This window comes from Hyla sarda, chromosome 8, assembly GCF_029499605.1.
Source record: "Hyla sarda isolate aHylSar1 chromosome 8, aHylSar1.hap1, whole genome shotgun sequence".
Lineage (NCBI taxonomy): Eukaryota > Metazoa > Chordata > Amphibia > Anura > Hylidae > Hyla > Hyla sarda.
Window position 1 is genome coordinate 155,808,834 of NC_079196.1, and position 23,782 is coordinate 155,832,615.

The following is a 23,782-nucleotide window of genomic DNA, read 5'->3' on the forward strand; positions in this document are numbered from 1 at the left end:
TGGCACTCAAGGTATGGTGAAAAAATGAAAACTATTTATTCATCCCAAATGTGCAAAGAGCAACATTTCAATGGTCTCACACCATCATTATCAAGCCACTTGTGTGAGACCATTGAAATGTTGCTCTATGCACATTTGGGATGAATAAATAGTTTTCATTTTTTCACCATACCTTGAGTGCCACAGCATTTTCCTAGGAACTACGTATGCAGGATCCTGGACCCGGATCCTAGCTGGAGGCACCTACTCACGCTTTAGGAGTGCTGCTTTCTTCTTTGACATATATATATATATATATATATATATATATATATATATATTTATATTTATTAATATACACCTAGAAATACATCAAGTACATAAAAACATCTTTTAGAAAAATATTTCTCCAGTCCTGCCGAGTATATCCCCGTACTTCCCAGCGTCTTCTTAGTTTATATATTTTAATCTTTTGACATTTTAACCCCACTAGGACCAAGGGCATCCTGGGACTTAAAGGGGTATTCCATGGCAAAACTTTTTTTATATATCACCTGGCTCCAGAAAGTTAAACAGATTTGTAAATTACTTCTATTAAAAAATCTTAATCCTTTCAGTACTTATGACCTTCTGAAGTTAAGGTTGTTTTTTTAAGTCCTCTCTGATGACACCTGTCTCGGGCAACGCCAAGTTTAGAAGCAAATCCCCATAGCAAACCTCTTCTAAACTGGGCGTTTCCCAAGACACGTGTCATCAGAGAGTACTTAGACAAAAAAGAACAACCTTAACTTCAGAAGCTCATAAGTACTGAAAGGGTTAAGATTTTTTAATAGAAGTAATTTACAAATCTGTTTAACTTTCTGGAGCCAGTTGATATATATAAAAAAGTTTTTGCCTGGAATACCCCTTTAAAATTGAACCGATTATTATTGATATATGTCATGAATGCATCAACGGTCAGATGGTCGGACGACCAAATGATGACCACATTGTCTACATACCTCCCATACCATGCGAGGCATGTGGAAAATGGATTGGTGTCAGAAAAACTGCTCCTCCCACCAAAAAAACTAAAAGCTTAGCCCGAGCTGGTGATGACTTTGCTCCCATTGAAGCACCCGCGCGCTGCAAATAAAAATTGTTACCAAACATAAAATAATTGTGTTTTAACACAAAATCTACCACCTCAATAATGTAATTTCTCAAATCCACAGAATATTTAGAAAATCTCATCAGTATATCCGAGATAGCTGATAATGCCAGGTTTTTCGGAATACTGGAATAGAGCGATTCAATGTCGCAAGTAAGCCACGACAGAGAATCGCTCCATGTGAATTTAGTTCTTCTGACCAGGAGTTTACTGAAAATTCAGATTGTTCAGATACCACGGACACTAGCGGGGACTCAGAACCGCAATATGTGAACACTCAAGAATCTCAATGTGAGAAGACGGAGCGTAACAAGGACAAACGGAAAAAGTAATAAAAGAGGATTTTCAAGTCATTAACATTTCTGCTCAAATCATTACAGATGAAGAAACCTCGGTCCTGTGGAAAGGACTGGGTTTCTCTCCTACACATCACTTTGATGTTTATCAGACAATTTTGGATATAAATAAATTTGTGAGAACTTTAACAGTTAAGAAACATTTTTTTGTGGAAAATGCTGATGAACCATCGGACCCACCTCAGCTTTCTATAAACCCTGATTTACAACTAATGCATACGTTAGCAGAACAAATTGCTTTTAGAGATCTCTGTCTCCTTGAAAATAGTGGTATATCAATTTGTGATGAAGTGAATTCTGCACATACCTTCTCCACTAAAAACCAAAATTTTTACACCATACAGACCAGACCAGCAATTTTTGATTGGTTCCAGGACCTTATCATGAAAGATTTGGTTAATCTACAATCAAAAGTAATGTCCAATACAACTCGTCCTAATTTGAATAAAAAGGAGGCTGCTGTCATAAAGAAATTAAAGAAAAACAAAAATTTGACGATCCGATCGGCCGATAAAGGCGGCTCGGTAGTATGTATGGACACGGGACTGTATATCAATTTAAATGAAAATCTACTATCTGATGATAAAACTTACCTGAACCACTGAACCTTTTAAAAAATAACTGGTGACTCTGTTGGAAGAGGGGAAAGCCAGATCTATTTTGACCCAAAAAGAAGTGGATTATATTTTCGTGCCTGCTCCAATTATTCCTATCTTCCACTCGCTACTCAAGCTGCATAAGGACCGATTCCCGCCGCCGATGCGTCCGATCGTGGCGGGGATCGGATCCCATAACGAGCACCTATGCGAGTGGTTGGACTCAGTACTGCAACCTCTGGTTATGCAATGCCCAAGTTATATCAAGGACACTAAGCACTTGCTAAAAATCATGGATGAATTCACATGGAGCGATTCTCTGTCGTGGCTTACTTGCAACATTGAATCGCTCTATTCCAGTATTCCGAAAAACCTGGCATTATCAGCTATCTCGGATATACTGATGAGATTTTCTAAATATTCTGTGGATTTGAGACATTACATTATTGAGGTGGTAGATTTTGTGTTAAAACACAATTATTTTATGTTTGGTAACAATTTTTATTTGCAGTGCACGGGTGCTTCAATGGGAGCAAAGTCATCACCAGCTCGGGCTAAGCTTTTTGTTTTTTGATGGGAGGAGCAGTTAATTTTTTCTGACACCAATCCATTCTCCACATGCCTCGCATGGTATGGGAGGTATGTATCCGATGTGTTCATCATTTGGTCGTCCGACCATCTGACCGTTGATGCATTCATGACATATATCAATAATAATCGGTTCAATCTTACGTTTACCCCCCTTTTTGGATGTTATATTACGTGGCAACCCTGATACAAATAAAATTGAGGTTGATCCTTGCAGAAAAAAGATATCAGGCAATACCATCCTAAGGGCGAATTCATGCCATTCCAAACAAACAGTAAGAGCCATACCAGTAGGTGAACTTATACAAATTAAGCGGTACAGTTCTTTCGCCGAGGTGTACCGCAGGGAATCTGATGCAGCATTCACACGCCTGGCGGCTCGAGGTGACCCTGGATGGCTCTTGAAAAAAGCTCGGTCGAGAGTGGATCCTATGGATCGAAAATCCCTTTTAACAAGTAAGCAACCAACTGAATCACAAGATTGTCCTACATTTGTCACCACGTACAGTCCAGAATTTAATGACATCAAACGCATTGTAATTAAACATTTACCTTGGCTATCAACAGATACAACGGTAGGGGAGATTATAAAGTCAGGTGTGAGATTTGCAGCGAGGCGGGCACCTACTCTATCCAATCTCCTTGTTCCCAGTATGGTGGACACGGCTAGTGTTACCACCCAGTGGATTAGCACCAAGGGCTTCCCCAAGTGCGGTAAATCGCGGTGTGTGGTATGTCCCTTTGCCGAAAAATGCCAGAAAATAGAAGGTACGGTGGATGGCAAATGCCATGTCATTCACAACTTTATAAACTGTGATAGCACTTTTGTTGTATATAATATCATGTGCACACAATGTCACTTAACATATGTGGGTTCCACCAAAAGGTCCCTTAAAAAACGCATGCAAGAGCACATTAGACATGCTGCTGGCCCTTTAAGCTCGAACATTTCTAACATATCTAAACATTTTCTAATATGTCATAATTCAGACACCACTTCCCTCAGGTTCTCAGGCATTGAGAAGGTGAAGCTAAATAAAAGGGGAGGTGACCATATTCGATCCCTCCACAATAGGGAAATCATGTGGATTTATCTTTTGAATTGCATTCAACCCCATGGTCTAAATAGCAAAACAGATTTAATATTACATTACTGATAATATGTCTCCGAATAATTTATCTGTGTTTGGTCCCATGTTTTGGTTTTAATCACGTGCACATGTGATGTGGACCTGTCCCTCCCCTTCCTGTGGGAATGAGGAATAAGCCCTGGAGTATATAAGGGTGCCTCATTTGAGGATCTACAGGCTATGAGTAAGGATCGATAGATCAGAAACGCGTCAGCCATGCTTGGGACCCCCCTCTGTTTGTGCAATATTTCTTATTTTTGATATGTTCACGGTTTGTCTGCCACCATGAAGGCTTTTAAGGAAGAACCCTGAATAAAGACGGACGTTTTACTTCTACTTGCTGGCTTTTTTAGTATTTTATTTTAGTTTTATCCACTGTGCCAGGGATGAAAATTATTCCAAAAGAAACTAACTCAACTGTCTATGCTCCCCCGTTACTCCAATATTGGTGTCCCGTTCTCTGTTTGCCGCCTTCTGCTTTTCCTGCAGGTCAGTGAATCACGGTGCGCTCAGTGTCATCATTGTTTCAGCACCAGTTTTACAAATCAGTGTGCCTCCAGTGTTACACTAGTGTTTACAAATCAGTGTACCTCCAGCTGTTGCAAAACTATAACTTCCAGCATGCCTTGACAGCTAGAGACTGTCCGGGAATGCTGGGAATTGTAGTTTTGGACCACCTGGAGAGACACTGTTTTGAAAACTCTGCCTTAGTCAGTATTTTCCAACCTGGGGACTTCCAGCTGTTGCAAAATTACAACTCCCAGCATTCCCCTGACAGTCTTTAGCTGTCCAGGCATGCTGGGAGTTATAGTTCTGCAACAGCTGGAGACACTCAGGTTTGGTAGGTGGGTCCTTAGTCCATTGTTTTCCAACCTGGGTGCCTCCAGCTGTTGAAAAACTCTAACTCCCAGCTTAAGACTGTCCGGGCATGCTGGGAGTTGTAGTTTTGCAACAGCTGGAGGCCCCCAGGTTGGGAAACACTAACTACGGCAGTGTTTTCGAAACATTGTCTCTCCATCTGTTGCAAAACTACAACTCCCAGCATGCTCGGACAGTCTTAAGCTGGAAGTTAGAGTTTTGCAGCAGAAGGTGGCATTTTGGTGGGTAGTTGGGCCCTTAGTCCAGTGTTTCCCAACCTGAGTGCCTCCAGCTGTTGCAAAACTACAACTCCCAGCATGCCCAAACAGCCAAAGCCTGTTTGGAAAACACTGGACTAAGGGCCTACCTACCAAATGTAACGTGGCCACCCACCTACCAACCAAACATATTACCTACCTAGCAAATGCTTTTCCTGCCTACCTAACAAACGTATACCGTATATACTCCAGTATAAGCCGAGTTTTTCAGCACGATTTTTCGAGCTGAAAACACCCCCCTCGGCTTATACTCGAGTGAATTCTCCGCCCTCAGTGGTCTTCAACCTGCGGACCTCCAGAGGTTTCAAAACTACAACTCCCAGCAAGCCCGGGCAGCCATCGGCTGCCCGGGCTTGCTGGGAGTTGTAGTTTTGAAACCTCTGGAGGTCCGCAGGTTGAAGACCACTGCGGCCTTCGACATCATCCAGCCCCTCTCACCCCCTTTAGTTTTGTACTCATCTCCGCTCGGTGCTGGTCCGGTGCTGCAGGACTGTCCGGTGGGGAGGTCGTCCGGTGGGATAGTGGTTCCGGGCTGCCATCTTCATCGGGGGGGGGCCTCTTCTCCGCTCTTCGGGCCCGGAATAGTCACGTTGCCTTGACAACGACGTAGAGGTACGTTCATTACCAACGTCCCTCTGCGTCATCGTCAAGGCAACTCCTCTATTCCGGGCCCGAAGCGCGGAGAAGAGGCCCCCCGGTGAAGATGGCAGCCCGGAACCACTATCCCACCGGACGACCTCCCCACCGGACAGTCCTGCAGCACCGGACCAGCGCCGAGCAGAGGTGAGTACAGAACTAAAGGGGGTGAGAGGGGGCTGGATGATGTCGAAGGCCGCAGTGGTCTTCAATCTGCGGACCTCCAGATGGCTGCCCGGGCTTGCTGGGAGTTGTAGTTTCAAAACATCTGGAGGTCCGCAGGTTGAAGACCACTGTATCAGACATTGACAAGCGGTGATGATGATGACATGTGGTGATGATGACAAGGGGATGATGAAGGGGGGGGGTGTGGGATTATGACAAGGGGATGATGAAGGGGGGGGTGTGGGATGATGACAAGGGGATGATGAAGGGGGGTGAGGATGATGACAAGGGGATGATGACAAGGGGATGATGAAGGGGGGTGGGGATGATGACAAGGGGATGATGAAGGGGGGGGTGTGGGATGATGACAAGGGGATGATGAAGGGGGGGTGTGGGATGATGAAGGGGGGATGATGAAGGGGGGATGATGACAGGGTGATGATGATGAGGGTGTTAATGACGGGGGTCTGGATGATGACAGGGGGGGATGATGTATTTCCCACCCTAGGCTTATACTCGAGTCAATAACTTTTCCTGGGATTTTGGGGTGAAATTAGGGGCCTCGGTTTATATTCGGGTCGGCTTATACTCGAGTATATACGGTAACCTACCGACCTAGTGGCAAACCTTTTACTTGCCTTCCTACCAACTGAACTTACTACCTGCCTAAATAACTTGCAAACTTACTACTTGCCTACCTACTTAGAGAATGTTCTACTTACCTAATTTACTACTTGCAAACGTACTACCTGCTTACCTAGCAAACATATTACCTGGGTGGGGGGGCATATTCTTTGCACAGGGGCCTTCTGTTGTCTGTGTCCGCCCCTGGGAGGAGGTTTGTCATAGTGTATCACTCCAGTAGTAAGGAGATTACATGAGGAGGAGGTTTGTTACAGTGTGTCACTTCAGTAGTAAGGAGATTATATGAGGAGGAAGTTTGTTACAGTGTGTCACTCCAGTAGTAAGGAGATTACATTAGGAGGGGGTTTGTTACAGTGTGTCACTCCAGTAGTAAGGAGATTATATTAGGAGGAGGTTTGTCAGTGTGTCACCCCAGTTCTAAGGAGATTACATGAGGAGGTTTGTTACAGTGTGTTACTCCAGTAGTAAGGAGATTACATGTGGAGGAGGTATGTTACAGTGTGTCACCCCAGTAGTAAGGTGATTACATTATGATGATGTTTGTTACAGTGTGTAACCCCAGTAGTAAGGATATTTCATGAGGAGGAGGTTTGTTACAGTGTGTCACTCCAGTAGTAAGGAGATTATATGAGGAGGAGGTTTGTCAGTGTGTCACCCCAGTTCGAAGGAGATTACATGAGGAGGTTTGTTACAGTGTGTTACTCCAGTAGTAAGGAGATTACATGAGGAGGAGATATGTGACAGTGTGTCACCCCAGTAGTAAGGAGATTACATGAGGAGGAGGTATGTCACAGTGTGTCACCCCAGTAGTAAGGTGATTACATTAGGATGATGTTTGTTACAGTGTGTAAACCCAGTAGTAAGGAGATTACATGAGGAGGGGGTTTGTTACAGTGTGTCATCCCAGTAGTAAGGAGATTACATGAGGAGTGGGTTTGTTAGTGTGTCACCCCAGTAGTAAGGTGATTACATGAGGAGGAGGTATGTTACAGTGTGTCACCCCAGTAGTAAGGAGATTACATGAGGAGGGGGTTTGTTACAGTGTGTCACCCCAGTAGTAAGGAGATTACATGAGGAGTGGGTTTGTTAGTGTGTCACCCCAGTAGTAAGGAGATTACATGAGGAGGAGGTTTGTTACAGTGTGTCACCCCAGTAGTAAGGAGATTACATGAGGAGGGGGTTTGTTACAGTGTGTCACCCCAGTAGTAAGGAGATTACGTGAGGAGGAGGTTTGTTACAGTGTGTCACCCCAGTAGTAAGGAGATTACATGAGGAGTGGGTTTGTTACAGTGTGTCATCCCAGTAGTAAGGAGATTAAATGAGGAAGGGGTTTGTTACAGTGTGTCAGCCCAGTAGTAAGGTGGGGCGAGTAAAAGGGCGGAGCCAGTGGGCAGGGTCAAGGGGGCGGCAAAATTCACTTTCGCCTAGGGCGGCAAAAATCCTTGCACCAGCCCTGAGCGGGCTGCACAGGCGGCCCGCATAGGCCGCCTGGCGTCGACGATAAATATCTTAGCAAAAAAAGAGGGCCGGCCCTGCACTGTCCCAGGCCGGCCTTGCTTCTTACTTACGGCCCTGGGTGGTCGACTGTCTGGGAGAGGCACTTTGAGCTCCGGCATGGCGCATTGCTGCGCTTAGACGTGAGGTCACATCTAAGCGCAGCAGCGCAACGTCTGAGTTCAATGTGCCACCGATCAGTGAGCCCGCCACCCTGGCTGCTCTCTCTCTCGTACAGAGCCCCGCTTGTCCTCAGTGTACAGAGCCCCGCTTGTCCTCAGTGTACAGAGCCCTGCTTGTCCTCGGTGTACAGAGCCCTGCTTGTCCTTGGTGTACAGAGCCCTGCTTGTCCTCGGTGTACAGAGCCCTGCTTGTCCTCAGTGACTGCACCTAATGTGGGGAACTATACTGCACCTAATGTGGGGGGAACTATACTGCACCTAATGTGGGGGGAACTATACTGCACCTAATGTGGGGGGAACTATACTGCACCTAATGTGGGGGGAACTATACTGCACCTAATGTGGGGGGAACTATACTGCACCTAATGTGGGGGGAACTATACTGCACCTAATGTGGGGGGAACTATACTGCACCTAATGTGGGGGGAACTATACTGCACCTAATGTGGGGGGAACTATACTGCACCTAATGTGGGGAACTATACTGCACCTAATGTGGAGAGCTATACTGCACCTAATGTGGGGGAACTATACTGAACCTAATGTGGGGGAACTATACTGCCAGCCTAATGTGGGGGAACTATACTGTACCTAATGTGGGGGGAACTATACTGCACCTAATGTGGGGGGAACTATATTGCACCTAATGTGGGGAACTATGCTGCACCTAATGTAGAGAGCTATACTGCACCTAATGTGGGGGAACTATACTGAACCTAATGTGGGTGAACTATACTGCCAGCCTAATGTGGGGGAACTATACTGCCAGCCTAATGTGGGGGGAACTATACTGCACCTAATGTGGGGGGAACTATACTGCACATAATGTGGGGAACTATACTGCACATAATGTGGGGAACTATACTGCACATAATGTGGGGAACTATACTGCACCTAATGTGGGGAACTGTACTGCACCTAATGTGGGGGAACTATACTGCCAGCCTAATGTGGGGGGGGGGGGGGGGGAACTATACTGCACCTAATGTGCTAATGTGGGGGGAACTATACTGCACCTAATGTGCGTAACTATACTGCACTTAATGTTGAGAGCTATACTGCACCTAATGTGGGAGAACTATACTGCCAGCCTAATGTGGGGGAACTATACTGCAACTAATGTGGGGGGGGACTATACTGCACCTAATGTGGTGGGAACTATACTGCACCTAATGTGGGGAGCTATACTGCACCTAATGTGGGGGGAACTATACTGCACCTAATGTGGGGAACTGTACTGCACCTAATGTGGGGGAAACTATACTGCACCTAATGTGGGGGGAACTATACTGCACCTAATGTGGGGAGCTATACTGCACCTAATGTGGGGGGAACTATACTGCACCTAATGTGGGGGAACTATACTGCACCTAATGTGGGGAACTGTACTGCACCTAATGTGGGGAAACTAATATGCTTTAAAATGCATGATTTTACCTTTTATGAGCAAGAAAATGACGACGTGCTGGTATAATGATGCAACACTATGGGGCTGGTATGTAATTTTTTCCAGGGCTGGTTTTTACACCCAGTCCGGCCCTGGCAACAAAGCGCTGGAGAGTTCTGAAGTGGCCAGCAATGGGTCCAGATATAAATCCCACTGAACACCTGTAGAGAGATCTTAAAATTGCTGTTGGGAAAAGGTGCCCTTCCAATAAGAGAGGCCTGAAGCAGTTTGCAAAGGAAGAGTGGTCCAACATTCCGGCTGAGAGGTGTAAGAAGCTTATTGATGGTTGTAGGAAGTGACTGATTTCAGTTATTTTTTCTAAATGGTGTGTAACCAAATATTAAGTTAAGGGTGCCAATAATTTTATCTTGCCCATTTTTGGAGTTTGGTGTGACATTATATCAAATTAGCTTTTTTCCTCCCTTTTTTGGTTTAGTTCCAATACACACAAAGGGAATAAACGTGTGTAGAGCAAAAGATGTGTTACTGTAATCCTTTTCTGTGAGAAATACTTAATTTTGTTGAAAAAATTCAGGGGTGCCAACATTTACGGCCATGACTGTATATGGACACAGTATATAATTCATATGGAGCACAGTATATTGATTCAGATAAGGGGGCATGGTATATAAATTAATTTATGATGACAAAGTATATAAACTAATTCATATATAGGGGCACAGTATATAATTTATATATGGTGGAACAGAAGATAATGAATTCATTTGTGGGGTACAGTGTATTATAATGGATTTCAGAGCGTACAGTCTGTTTGGAACTGTAGAGGTATGGTGTATCTTGTAAAGAATTTCTGGAGTTGCACGGTTTTAGGGGCAGTATTATATTGTGTGTTAGTGTTACATTCACAGGGCACAGTGTGTGACAGGGTTATATTCAGAGGGTACAGCAGTGCGTGACAGTATTGTATTCAGAGTTCATAGAGTGTGACAGGGATATATTCAGAGAGTACTCTATGTGGCATATTCAGGGGGCACAGTATGTGTCAGGGTAATATTCTAAGGGCACAGTGTTTGTGTGGCAGAGTTATATTCAAAGACAGGGGTGTAACTATAGGTGGTATAGAGGTAGCGGCCTCAAAGGCACCTATGCCCCATATAATGACACCAGTCTTATAAGTGGCACATAATAGAAATGGGGCCCTGTTATAGATTTAGCATTGGGGCTCAGGAGCTACAAGTTACACCTCTGTCCAGTGGGCACAGTGTGTGGCAGTATTATATTCAGGGAGTACAGTGTTTGGCAGGGTTTTATTTAAAGGGTACAGTATGTGACACTGTTATAGACATGCTAAAAAAAACACACCAATGTCCAGATCCAAAAAAAGCATCACTGCCCAAATCCACACTTCCATTGACTTCATTGGGAGTGGGGGAAACACTCTGAAAAGAAATGCAGTTGTGCCTATGTAGGGATATCCTAACATGCCTGATACTTTTCTGGAGACCCCCATACACATTAGACAGTTTGCCGGTCCTGCTAAAATCATTGACTTTGGTTAACTTTTCACTAATGTAAATAGGCATGTTCAGTTTGCACCATCTAATAGTTGCCCCCCCCCCCCCCCTTTTTTTTTTTTTTTTTTAGCAAGGTCATAAGCTAGAAGCAACCTTCATAAACTGGTAGATTTTATGTATTTGTTTATGTTTTGGTATCATTGAAGCCAGGTAGAGAAGTTTGTGTTTCTTTCCTGGAATTTTTCTCTTACTACATTAAAGTTTGATAAAAGTCCATTTCTTCTTCATGGCTTTAATGATGAAAATGGCTTAAACTGCTATAATCCTGGCACAATATAAGGCAAGATTATTACTTATCCGGAAGTGGGACACAGCCAGGATTTATAACAAGGAAAAAAAAATCGATACTTAATAAAATGTCCTGGCCTTATTGTTGTACGCAGAGGAGAGATGGGCAACACTAAATCATATACAATATAACAGAGAGAAGAGATTTCCTTTAAAGACGTTCTGTGGGTGATATCACCAAGTAGTCCAAATGATGAGTCTGTGCTTAAATGTACTGTGATGTGTACTACCAGGGATCAGGAAAATGTAATCCTTTATCTGATTCTGATCCTCAGATATTGCAGCCAGACCTTCTGCTATGTGAGCTGCATGCTCGACAGAATTTCCTGAGCCTGCATGGTTCATGGTCCCCTTATTAACTGAACAACATAGAATTAGAAATTTTCCAGCATCCAACAGTAACCCTTTAACCTCTTAACCCCTTAAAGACCAAGGACGTACAGGTACGTCCTTGGTCCTGCTCCCGTGATATCACGCGGGGTTACACGGTAACCCCGCATAATATCACGGCGGGCCCGGCGTCATAGTGAAGCCGGGACCTGCCGCTAATAGCGCGCAGCGCCGATCGCGGCGCCGCGCGCTATTAACCCTTTAGCCGCGCGCACAGAGCTGAGCCGCGCGGCTAAAAGTGAAAATAAAAAGTGGCGGTTAACTCAGTGGGCTGTTCGGGATAGCTGCGGTGAAATCGCGGCATCCCGAACAGCTTACAGGACAGCGGGAGGGTCCCTACCTGCCTCCTCGCTGTCCGATCGCCGAATGACTGCTCAGTGCCTGAGATCCAGGCATGAACAGTCAAGCAGCAGAATCATCGATCACTGGTTTCCTATGAGAAACCAGTGATCAATGATGAAGATCAGTGTGTGCAGTGTTATAGCTCCCTATGGGAGCTATAACACTGCAAAAAAAAGTGAAAAAAAAGTGAATGAATATCATTTAACCCCTCCCCTATTAAAAGTTTGAATCACCCCCCCCTTTTCCCATTAAAAAAAAACACAGTGTAAATAAAAATAAACATATATGGTATCACCGCATGCGTAAATGTCCGAATTATAAAAATACATTGTTAATTAAACCGCTCGGTCAATGCCGTACGTGCAAAAAAATTCCAAAGTCCAAAATAGTGCATTTTTGGTCACTTTTTATATCATTTAAAAAAGAATAAAAAGCTATCAATAACTCCTATCAATGCAAATATAGTACCGTTAAAAACTTCAGATCACGGCGCAAAAAATTAGCCCTCATACCGCCCCATACACGGAAAAATAAAAAAGTTATAGGGGTCAGAAGATGACAATTTTAAACGTATTTATTTTCCTGCATGTAGTTATGATTTTTTCCAGAAGTACGACAAAATCAAACCTATATAAGTAGGGTATCATTTTAATTGTATGGACCTACAGAATAAAGATAAGGTGTCATTTTTACCCAAAAATGTAGTACGTAGAAACGGAAGCCCCCAAAAGTTACAAAACGGCGTTTTCTTTTCAATTTTGTCGCACAATGATTTTTTTTCCGTTTCACTGTAGATTTTTGGGCAAAATGACTGACGTCATCACAAAGTAGAATTGGTGGCGCAAAAAATAAGCCATAATGTGGATTTTTAGGTGCAAAATTGAAAGAGTTATGATTTTTTAAAGGCAAGGAGCAAAAAACGAAAATGCAAAAACGGAAAAAACCCCGGTCCTTAAGGGGTTAAGAACACATGTGAGGGGGCGGGGCTATGACATCACAAGCTCCCAGCGCCAGCTCCAGCGTTCGGGAACAGCTAAGCAGCGGAGCACCCCTTTAAAGGAAAACATTTTCTTTTAATCAACCAGTGCCAGAAAGTTAAACATATTTTTAAATGACTTATGTTTAAAAACCTTAATCCTTCAGCTGCTCTTTATTCTACAGGAAGTTCTTTTCTTTTTGAATTTCTTTTCTGTCTGACCACAGTGCTCTCTGCTGACACCTCTGTTCATGTCAGGAACTGTCCAGAGTAGGAGCAAATCCCCATAGCAAACCTATCCTGCTCTTGACAGTTCCTGACATGGACAGAGGTGTCAGCAGAGAGCACTTCCTGTAGTCCTGAGCAGTTTGGTGTGCAGCTCATTCGGGTGTGTCTCTTTGTGTGCTCCAGAGACTTCCAGCAGACCAGAGCAGGTGTTTCATCAGCCTCCCCAGGAGTGTGGCAGCCTCCTCGGGAGAGCCTCCCTGCATGGCGTCCCTGGCCTCCACCTCCCGTTCTTTAAGGCTGGCGGGGGGTGGAGAGCAAACAGCAACAGCCATTCCGGCCCGGGGTAGAAGATCTGGCAGAGTCTGCAGCAATGCAGGCTCTGCTCCCCCGGCAACAGGTACCAGCCAGAGATCTGGTGGACAAAAGGCAAGGAGGAGAAGTGTGGAGTTGTGGGTAGAGCGAGGGCCCAAGGAGTCCAGTGCCAACTACTGCTCCCGCCTGGCCGCGAGGTTTGCTGAGTATGATCAGTGCGGCAAGGATCTGAAGTTGGCCAGAGAAGATCTGCGAGGCGCTCAGAATCTGGTGAACACTGCACCAAAAAAGAACAGGCCAGAGTTAAGGAAAAAGATCGCAGCACTGAAAGCTGAGATTGTGCAGCTGGAGAAGAGGAGAGCAGAGATCTTGGAGGGGAGCGGTCTCTTTAAGGAAAAGCTTGAGAACGACAGCCGGTTTGCCGCCATGAAATCCCCAGGTAAGGTGGAGGTGGATGTTGGGGAGAGTAGTGGCGGTGAAGATAGTGAGGATGGTGGTGAAGCTGTAAAGGAGGAGGAGAAGGTGGAAGAAAGTGCACAAGTTGTGGAGATGGATGCTGTTCCTGTGGCTACTCCCTATGATACCAAAACACAGGACAGCTACATTGAGCCAGCACAGGTGGCACTACCATCAAGCGATAGTGAGGAGGATGTGGAAAGTGAGGCTGGGGGATTGTTGAGGGCGATCATAATGCAGGAGTCCCCAGCCCACCTCCAGAATTTTACCTTTGGAGAAGATCAGTGTGAGGATGTGGTGGTGAAGCGAAAAGCTAAGAAACAAAAGATTCAGGAAACAGTACAATATGTGTTTGTTCCCTTCCAGCAGTCTTGGCCAGCTGCAAAGCTGGTTCAGGCTGCTGGGCCCCCCAGACTGCCAGACTCCGTTTCTGTGGTGGAACGGAGCCAGCATGGGGGGTACAGCATGGCGTCAGTAAAAGCTGCAGACGCAATAGATGTGAAGCCCACCCATCCTGCCGGTAGGGAGGGGCAGGATGGGCTCATGGTGGGCAGCGCGAGTTATGCCCCTGTGTGCTCGGGGGGCGGTTCCCCGAGTACTGTGGGCATTACCGGCACTGCGGGGCACTCCCCTGTGAGGGGGGGGAGTGTCCGGGTGCCGGGATTATCCACAGAGCCTGTGAAGTTGGGTGAAGCAGGTGCTGGCGCTGTGGGAGGAGCTGGGGTGCGCCCGGTGGGGCAGCCCCAGAATCAAGATATGATATCAGCCATGAAGGAGAAACCATCACCGTCGACCCCAGCAGCGGCTAAGCCAGCACAAAGGACTTTACTAAAGCCAGCCATACTACAAGTCCCAGCCAGCCCAGAATTTGTTAGTCAGGACAAGAATGTAGGATGTGATATTGATGGGTGTAGTAGTGTTGTGGGTGAGAGGAGTGTATGTGGGAATGTCAGTGGATTGAATGTTGATGGGAGTGGTAGTAGTATGGCTGGAAATAAAGAGGTTGAGAGTTGTGGTGTGAATGGTGTTGTAAGTGGTTCTGGCTCTGGGTCTGGTCCGGCTGCCCCCCCGGCGGTGACTACTCCTAGGAGCTATGCTAATGTCACTGCCGGGGGTTCAGGGGGTTCCCCGTCTCCGTCCGGCCCTGGGGGCCATTTGCAACAGCGCCTCCTGGAGGCTTTACGCAGGGGTGACAGGTCGATCCAGGTAGAGGGAAGGGGTGAGGTCGACCTGTCTTTCTGGATAGAGAGGCACGGTTTGGGGGCTTTCCGAGAGCGGAATGGGGAGGTGGTCTGGTCCCTCCCGACAACCGGGCAGGACAATAACCGTAGGAATGTGGTCCGTCTGATTTGGAGGGGCAAGGATGCGTGCCCACCTCGCGCTAAAGTGGTTGAGCTCCTCCTTCAGATGGAATTCAGGGCGAGTGACATCTTTGCCCTAATTCACCCCTACGGATCGTCTGAGTTTGACGTCAGTTTCGTTCGGCCAGAGGGTCTCGAACTCTTCTGGTCGAATTACGAAGTGGCAAAAAATGAGCCCGGCTGGCTGGATTTCGCCGTAAAGGCGATTTCCCGTCAGAATGCTGTCAAGAAGGTGACCGTTTTGACCCGTAACGAGTCACTTTCTTGTTATGACATCATGACCTGGCTCGGACGGTATGGGGATGTGACGGACATGCCCAAGAAAAACTTGGATGAGCACGGGATCTGGTCCGGGGCCTGGACGTTTTCCGTCAAACTCAAGCGTTCAGGGAGTACGGTTGCCCACATTCCGTCAGCCGCCTTCCTTGGACGTGATAGGATCCAGGTCTTCTACCAGGGGCAGCCTAAGGTCTGTCACAGGTGTGGCAGCCCCACCCACTTTAGCGCAGCCTGTACTGTACAGGTCTGCGCTTTGTGTGGTGGGGTGGGACATCTGGCCGCATCCTGTAGGCAGATCCGGTGCCACCTGTGTGGTGTCCTTGGGCACCCATTTAGCCGTTGTCCTAGCGCCTTCGCCCATGCAGCGGCCGCTCCGGCTGAGGAGAGCTGTGAAGTTGCCTCGGCCGGGGAGGGTATGGGCAGGGATGGGGGCGCAACAGGGCTCGTGAGGAGGAAAAAGGGCCCCGCCAAACTAAGGCGGGAGGAAAATCGTAGAAGGAGTAGGGAGCTGGAGAGTGCCCAGGTGACGGGGGTAGCTCCGGCCTCTGCTCCTGAAGCTGGCCCTGTAACCGCTGAAGCCCTGGAGGAGGATGTGCTGGATGGGGAGATCAGGAGGCTTCACAAAGAGGAAGGCAATATGGCCGACCCTTCCGATTCCTCCCACTATGAAAGTGTGGATGAGGAGAGTGGGGAGAGGCCTAAAAAGAAAGACAAGGGCAAAAGGAAAGGGAGAAAGAAGAGGTCAGAGCCCTCTGTTCCTTGTACTACGGGCCAGGTTCAAAACGGAAGCCTGACTGCCCCCCCTCTGGTTGACCTGTCAAACCGGTACCTCGTCCTCGATACCATCTCCTCCCCCTCCTTGGCTGGGGAGGGTGAGGGCGAGGTGCCTAGGGAGAAAGAGCCTCTGGGAGGAACTGGGCCCTGTCCTATTGAGGCACCTTCCTCAGAGGGCAGGGCTCGTCCGGGGCCGGACGGAGACGGGGATAATATGGATCTATCTGAATCAAAAAAAAGATCCAAGAGTGGTCCTGCCCTCTCGTCTTCTTCGGGGGATGAGGGGGCAAAAAAGAAGGGAAAACAAAAGTAAAGGGTGTGGCCGTCTAATTTAATCACCCTGTATGGCGGCACTCACCCCATTGACGCTGGCATCAATTAATTGTGCCAGCATAAAGTCGGATACGGCTAGATTCGCAGCCTTTGATTTTCTCGGCCGCGTTGAAGCCGACATTTTCTTTTTACAGGAGACCAGGTTGTCAGATCTAGCCTCTCTGGTAAAAGCCAGAAGAGAGTGGAGGCGCGGGCCCTCCCACTGGTCTCTTGCGGCTGAGCCGTATAGTGGGGTGGTGGTCCTTTTTACCGCTCCTGTTGAATGCCGACGGGTTATTGAATTAGAAATGGGGAGGTGCCTGATCTTAGATGTCCTCATGAAGGGACAAGAGCTCCGGCTCATTAACATCTATGCCCCGCAAACTAAGCGGGGCCGTAAAGATCTCTTTATGAGGATTAAGCCCTTTCTTTTTACGAGTCGGCAGGTGATCTTTGGAGGGGACTTCAATAATGTCACGAGGTCCCAAGATAGGAGAGGCTCCAATGGTCCGCTGACTTGCGATAGTGTGGCGCTGATTAGCATAGCTAGAGAAGCTCGCCTAGAGGATGCCCACATCCGGAGCCCCTCAGGCCACGCGGGTTTCACCTATCATCAAGGTAGTCGCAGGTCTAGGATAGATAGGTTTTATTTAAAGGAGGAAGCCGTCTCTTCCGCAGTGTCCGTGGTTGAGGTGGAGTTCTCCGATCACTGTATGATTTTGTTTTCCCTGATTGTTTCAGAAACCCCCCGGATGGGAAAAGGTTATTGGAAGCTGAATTCGTCCCTCCTGGAGGAAGCAGAGATAAGACAGTCCTTTGAGGATTTTCTTCAGGGTCAGGTACCTTTACTGGGCCTATGTAGTAGTAAGTCAGAGTGGTGGGAGATATTCAAGAAGCGGGTTGCGGGGTTCTTCCGCCAGCTCTCGAGCCTCAGGTCCCTGAACAGGTATCGCCTGTATCAGGGTCTAAGGAGGAAACTTGAGCTTCTCGTCTCGACTGGAGGTAGCCGAGAGGATATCTCCAGAGTGAAATCCTTGCTGATGAGGTGTCAGTACGATAGGCACGCATCTTTGGTTTTTGAGAGGGATTACGGGAGGTACCGCTCGCCCGACCCTTACAGAAACTGTAAGATGTCAGTGAGTAGTAAAGTCATTTCAGGACTGATTGATAGTACAGGATCTCTGAATCGGTCCAGATCAGGGATCTTGGAGATCGTCAGATCCTTCTACTCTCACCTCTTGGGAAGGAAGGATCTGGATCGGGATGTGATGTCGGGTTTCCTGGCTGAAACCATTCCTGAGCCAGGGGTAGACCCCTCTCTTGGCGTTTTGGCAGAAGAGATCAGGGAAGAGGAAGTGAGACTGGCGATCGAGGGGCTTGCCCCCAAAAAGTCGCCAGGTCCGGATGGCTTAACATCTGAGTGGTACAGGACCTTTAAGGAGTCTTTAGCTCCCCTCTTGACTGAGGTATTCAATGAGTGTCTCTCCTCGGGCACTCTGCCGAAGTCAATGAGGAGGTCAGCCCTGATTCTTCTCTCAAAAGGTAAAGATCCTAGCCGTGTTGAGAATTGGAGACCCATAGCTCTTCTCAATACGGACAGGAAGCTTCTGGCCAAGATACTGTTTAATCGGCTGGTGAAGTTTGCACCCCAGCTCCTTTCGGAGGCCCAGCACTGCACTGTTCCAGGCCGAAGCACCTTAAGTGCTGTCCTTAGTGTCAGGGAGGCAGTGGAGCGGAGTAGTGCGGGTTTCTGGAAGGGGTACTTGCTGTCCTTGGATCAGGCCAAAGCATTCGATCAGGTGAACCACGAGTACCTCTGGTCCGTCCTCCTGAGATATGGCTTACCGAGTACTTTTGTTAATTGGCTTAAGATCTTGTATGCAGGGGCAGAGAGTTTCCCACTGGTGAACGGGTGGTCTGGCCACTCTTTTGGAGTGGGGTCTGGAGTCCGTCAGGGTTGTCCTTTGAGCCCGCTGTTATATGTGTTCGCGATCGATCCCTTCCTTAGGAGGGTGAGTTGCGGACCGTTGGCGGGAGTCGGGATGAGTTTGGCGGAGCCGGGGGCCATCCAGGGGGTAGTGGCGTACGCCGACGATGTCACTATTTTCGTCTCCTCGAGAGAGGGGGTTGATGTGGTGATGTCGGAGGTGGAACGCTACTCGGAGGCATCCGGGTCTAAGATCAACCGGGATAAGTGTGAGAGTCTCTGGCTGGGAGGGGGGGATCCCACGTTTGATCTCCCGGACACCCTTCCAGGGCCCCAAGAATCAGCAAAAGTCTTAGGCATCACATTTGGCCAGGATGATTATCCCACCAAAAATTGGGATTGTAAGCTCCAGGATGCCACTCAGAAGGTGGACCAGTGGAAGGGTTGGTCTTTGACCCTCAGGGAAAGGGTACACCTGATCAAATCGTACCTGCTCCCCTTGTTTATCTATCTGGGCAGCGTATGTATCTTGCCAGAGGCTTACTACACTAGGATCTACAGCCTGTTTTTTCAACTGTTATGGGGGAACAGGATGAACCTAGTCAAGAGGGAGGTTACGTACCGCACGAGGAGACTAGGGGGTTTATCTATAGTAAACCCTGTGGTGTTCTTAACAAACACCTTTTTAAAAGCTAACATCTCAAACCTCTGGTCAGAGAGGGCTCCTCCGTGGGTACTCTCCTGCAGGGAATGGTTTTGGCCTTTCTTCCAGGAATGGGAGACAGGAGGGCAAGTGAAGGACCTCCGTACACCCCATGGATATCTTCCGGCTTACGCTACCCCGACTCTGAAGGCGATACGTCGGTGGGGTCTGGGAGATCAGGACCCAGTCAAGGCAGTTCCTTGACAAACGGGTTCTGTTGACCCACTTCCAGAAGCCTCTGGCGCTCAGGGACTGCGCAGGTCGGGATCTGAGGGTGGGGTTGTACCTTTTAAACATGAAAAGGATCCCCCAGAAGTTTTGGGACTTGGCCTGGCGCTGCTTTCAGGGGAAGCTATATGTAAGGGACAACCTGAAGTGCAGGAACTCTGATGACCGGGGATGTCCCCGAGAAGAGTGTGGGGACATGCTGGAAAGCATGGACCACTTCCTGCTTCATTGTCCCTTTAATATAGGGGTTTACAACCGGGTGGGCGCTTCCATCGGCTGGAGTCAACTTGCCGGCCTTACCTATCCGGAGTGGGCTTATGGGGCATTCAGGACACTGGGTGGCCGAGACCGGGGCACTTTATTCTTAGTTAGTTTAGTGGTTAGGTACTACACGTGGAATGCACAGTGTTTAGTGTCGACCCAGCAGAAAATCCTCTCCGAGGTGGAGGTCTGTAGGAATATCACCGGTGACCTCGGGAAGATCAGGTCTTTGGAGTATGGCAGTCTTGGTACCAGTAGGGCTTCTCTCCTGTGGAGAGGGTTTTCTTTTGATGTGCCCTAGGTACTAGATCTTTTGGGTAGAGTACCTTTATTTTGGATAGGGTGATAGAGATAGAGATAGGGTGGGAGTAGGGTTAGCTTTAATGGAGGGATAGAATTAGGGAGAATTGTAGGGGGAGTTAGGAAAAGAGTTAAAAATTATTTTGGTGTATCAAGTCTGCCATCCTTCTTTCTGGTGGTGGGCTAATGCATGTGCACGCTAGCTTTTTTGTTTTGTTTTAAGCTGATATGGCATGAAGGGCTTACAGGCGACCAAACTTGGGCCTAAAGTGGGTTGTGGTTCAGTGTCTGTTAGTTAGTATGTATAAGTTTGTGTCTAAGTTGGTTGGGTGGAGTGCTAGGTGGGGAGGGTGTATTTGTGGGTGGTGGTTTGTTTTCGTGTTTTTGGGGGACCTGACATGGGTCAGTTAAGGACAGAACTTTGTAAACTGTAGAGGAACGGTATGGACTCTGACCCATGTGCAGGAGGGGTGGTGTGGGTGAGGGCACAGTTCTAGTGTAGGGATTTCCTGTTGTTTTTTTTTTTTTTTTTTGTTTTTTTTTTTTTTGTAGGTTTCTGTAAATAGGGTGCATATATTTATGTTTATATACTATATTTTATTAATTTCTATTAGAGATTTTGTATCTATTTGGTTTTGTATCTACATTGTTTTATATTGTCTCATATTATAGTTATGGCAGTCGGACCAGTTGTTGTGTTATGTGTTTTTGTTTATTTATTTATATTAAAAATTTTTATATTTTAAATGTATTTATTTTCCCCTTTTGTTTTGTTTCCCGAGTATGGATGGTTTTGAGTCACAGCCGGGTAGTGCTAATTTTATGTTTATGTTTAAGCCAAGATGTGCTGTTTATTTTTATTTTTTTTATTTCTTTACTTTTATAATTATTATTATTAAATTTTTTTTTTTTTTTTTTTTAACCCCCCCCCCCCCCCCCCCCGAGTATGGATGGTTTGAGTTACAGCCAGGTAGTGCTAATTTTATGTTTATGTTTAAGCCAAGATGTGCTGTTTTTATGTTCATTTTTGGTATGTGTGTCAGTGTGTTTTTGTTTGTTTTCTTTTTGCTTTGTAAAGCTGGGCTGGCCGGTTAGGCAGGGTTTTGTTTTTAAACAAACAACAAAAAACGTGGTCTCAAATGGCTGGAAGTGCTCAACCCCAAATGCGGTTGTGCATTTATACTGGGGGAGCAGATCCTGCCCTTGTAGTCCGTTGCTAGGGGCGATCCCCAGCATAAAAATGCATACAATGGAGGATGCCTGCAGCGGACTACAAGTGCCACAATAGAATCCTACACCAGATAAACGGTGTGGATATGTAACAATTAGAACACAATACAGAAATGTAGGTGCACTACTGTGGTAGATGTAAACAATACATTGGCTATCCCTCAACACTGATGTTAAAATTGAGACATTCGCCAGTGTATCCTTATATGAAGGACACACCAGAGCCCGCACACCAACGCCAAGGTTTCTCAATTTGGTGCGAGACCTAACGCTAGTCCTACCTGTGCTTGATAAACAGAACAGGGGCCAGTGGGCAATTACGGCAGCATTCGGCTGGCTCACAACTTCCTTCCAGATACCCTCCAGTGTTACTACGCACACATGCAATGGGAGGAGGGAGGCAAGCTGCAAGCCCCACCTGAGTTGGCTATTATGGGTGCCTGGCCTCACAGGTGCTTCCTTAATGCTGCCTGGTAGATATTCAAGGCGCATTAATGTTGGAGTTTACACACCTCCAAATTTAAAATTTAAACAAACAACAAAAAACGTGGTCTCAAATGGCTGGAAGTGCTCAACCCCAAATGCGGTTGTGCATTTATACTGGGGGAGCAGATCCTGCCCTTGTAGTCCGTTGCTAGGGGCGATCCCCAGCATAAAAATGCATACAATGGAGGATGCCTGCAGCGGACTACAAGTGCCACAATAGAATCCTACACCAGATAAACGGTGTGGATATGTAACAATTAGAATACAATACAGAAATGTAGGTGCACTACTGTGGTAGATGTAAACAATACATTGGCTATCCCTCAACACTGATGTTAAAATTGAGACATTCGCCAGTGTATCCTTATATGAAGGACACACCAGAGCCCGCACACCAACGCCAAGGTTTCTCAATTTGGTGCGAGACCTAACGCTAGTCCTACCTGTGCTTGATAAACAGAACAGGGGCCAGTGGGCAATTACGGCAGCATTCGGCTGGCTCACAACTTCCTTCCAGATACCCTCCAGTGTTACTACGCACACATGCAATGGGAGGAGGGAGGCAAGCTGCAAGCCCCACCTGAGTTGGCTATTATGGGTGCCTGGCCTCACAGGTGCTTCCTGTGTTTTTGATTTATATTATAGCTGGTTAAGCTTGTTTTTTGTTGTATTGGATAAGTTTTGTATTTTTATAATAAAAAGAGTGTCAGCAGAGAGCACTGTGGTCAGACAGATAGGAAATTTAAAAAGAAAAGAAATTCCTCTGTAGTATACAGCAGCTGATAAGTACCGGAAGGATTAATATTTTAAATAGAAGTAATTTACAGATCTGTATAACTTTCTGGGACCAGTTGATTTAATAAAAATGTTTTCCAGTGGAGTACCCCTTTAACCCCTTAAGGACCAAGCCCATTTTGACCTTAAAGGGGTATTCTGGGCAAAAACATCTTATCCCCTATCGAAAGGATAGGGGATAAGATGTCTGATCGCGGGGGCCCCGCCGCTGGGACCCCCGCGATCTCCCTGCAGCAGCCCGCATTCTATGCGTAGCTGTGTCTGAAGTTTCGGAAACCTCCGAGACAGGGACGTGGCGTCACGCCACGCCCCCTCCATTCATGTCTATGGGAGGGGGGCGTTGCGGCCGTTATGCCCCCTCCCATAGAAATCAATGGAGGGGGAGTGGCGTTTTCACACCGTACAATTTACGGTAAAAATGACATGTGTTCTTAATTCTGTAGGTCAATACGATTAAAATGATATCCATGATTATATACTTTTCTATTATTGTTGGGCTTAAAAAAAATCGCAAACTTTTTAACCAAATTAGTATGTTTAAAATCCTTCTATTTTGATGACCTATAACTTTTTCACTTTTCCGTATAAGCGGCGGTATGAGGGCTCATTTTTTGCGCCATGATCTGTACTTTTTATTGATACCACATTTGTGTATATAAAGCTTTTATAAATGTTTTAATATATATTTTTTAAATAAAATGTGACAAAAAAGTAGCAATTTTGCGTTTTTTTTTTTCATTCACGCCATTCACCATACAGGATCAATAATACAGGATCAATATTTTTTTTACACTTTATGGGGTAAAGTGGGAAAAAAGGACATTTTAAATTTGTATTGGTGGGAGGGGATTTCTCACATTTTTGTAACTTTTTTTTTTTTTTTTACTTTTTTAACTTTCATTTTTACACCTTAAAAGTCCCCATAGGGGACTATCTATAGCAATCCGTTGATTGCTAATACTGTTCAATGCTATGCATAGGGTACAGCACTGATCAGTGTTATCGGTGATCTTCTGCTCTGGTCTACTCGATCTCAGACCAGAGCAGAAGACCCCAGGAGACGGCCGGAGCCAGGTGAGGGGACCTCCGTCCGCC

General features: G+C 46.5%; 1 long non-coding RNA gene across 1 annotated transcript in view; it reads left to right on the forward strand.

Moving 5' to 3' along the window:
* Positions 1–23,782, forward strand: part of LOC130284463 (uncharacterized) — a 63,990-nt gene that overhangs the window by 9,949 nt on the left and 30,259 nt on the right. The gene's annotated exons all lie outside the window — the stretch shown is intronic.